We start from the raw sequence: 1643 nt of genomic DNA, 5'->3' as shown, positions 1-1643 counted from the left end.
AACCCCCTAGCAGATAATTTTATAATATTACCTTTATTTTTAAATACATATTTATTATAAATTAAATAAACCATATAAATGAAAATTAAAATAAAAAAATTTAAGAATTAAAAGTAAGAAAATATGTTTCGGTGTTAATAAAAAAATCAATAAAAAATATTTTTCTTCTACATTTTGTTATTTTTCAAACATTTTCTTATAATACATATGTATTTATATTCACAAGATAAATTATAAAACAAATGACCCAATTTTATTTTTTTTTGGCTAGAGGAGTTTTTGAATATTATGAAAACAATATAAGATAAATGGCACATATTGATTTCAGTAGAGGTAAAATTCACAATATTCCTTATAAAATTCTTAGAAAAATTAATGTCAACTGTCAATTGTTAATCTCTAAATGACTAAATCTAATTTTAAACCTTTTTTTTTTAATAAAAGAGATTGTTTTCAATTTCTCTCTATTAAACCTGACATTGATTGAATTCCCAAGATTTCAAATTTAAAAGTTAAATCTGAATTTTCACTAAAGGTAAGATAGATATTCAAAGATAATTTCATGCTATTTATTGATAGATGCCGAGTACAATAGATTATATTTAATGTTATGATGGAGAACTAATATGTTTTCTTACTATTTGAATGTAATTTTAAGTACCAAATCGTGTTTTTTACCTTTATATTTAAACTTTTTACATTTCTAATTTTAATCAACCCAACTTAATCCGATAATTTAAAGATTGAATTGGATTGAATTGAACTTGTTTATTTAGTTAGGTTAGGTTGATTTTTTCTCGACCCAATCAATAGTGAATTGACACTGGTTTTCACAAGTTAGATCTAACCAACCCATACCCACCCCTATGTGAGATGGGTAATAAATGAAATGAAAAGTTTTTTGTAGGAGTGTGAAGCTGAATATGAGAATACAGGGAGAATATACAATTATATATTAGAAAGAGAAAGTGATTAGTGGACGGTAATTTTAAGATTTTTAAATTTTATATTTTTTATGATGGATTTATTTTTTAAAATGAGTATAAAAAAAAATTTAGTGGATTCAAATATCCCCACCCATATCTTTATTACGAAGATGACTTATATACTAAGTTTGTATATTTTAACTATTTATTTATGTTGTGATAGTGTGATACTTTTTAGAGGCTATTTGATTAGATTGTTTACTCGGATCTTTATTTCACTGGGTACACATTTGAGAAATGTTGGAAAAATAAATTTTATGCTGCCTAAAATTATAGAATTTATTAGTTTAACGTATGCTTAAAAGAATTATGATATTTTTTACATTTATACTAAAAATTAAAAATAAGAAAAATTTTAAATTTAAGACTTATGATGTAATACTTTTCTAAGTTGTCATATAGTAAATATTTTTTAAATAAATAACCTAAATTAATCACAAAAAAGTTAATATAGTGCAGCATGATAATTGAAAAATAATCCAATACAATGTTAGCACTAAATATTGCAATGCTCTACTATTTTGTTGGCTTGTAATGGATATTTTAATGCTTTACAATTCTGTTGTCATGTAATGAAATCTATGTTGTTTCAGAAAAATGCCATTAAAGTATTAACTAATTCCTGCGCAAATTATTAAAAGAATGCACTACTTTCAG

General features: G+C 23.2%; 1 protein-coding gene across 1 annotated transcript in view; it reads right to left on the bottom strand.

Moving 5' to 3' along the window:
* The window catches only part of LOC18044881 (MND1-interacting protein 1), a 9750-nt gene that overhangs the window by 2074 nt on the left and 6033 nt on the right, over positions 1-1643 (bottom strand). The gene's annotated exons all lie outside the window — the stretch shown is intronic.

This window comes from Citrus clementina, unplaced genomic scaffold, assembly GCF_000493195.1.
Source record: "Citrus clementina cultivar Clemenules unplaced genomic scaffold, Citrus_clementina_v1.0 scaffold_4, whole genome shotgun sequence".
Taxonomy (NCBI): Eukaryota; Viridiplantae; Streptophyta; class Magnoliopsida; order Sapindales; family Rutaceae; genus Citrus; species Citrus x clementina.
Note: the sequence above shows the minus strand (reverse complement) of the source record. Positions and strands in the feature narration are given on the sequence as shown.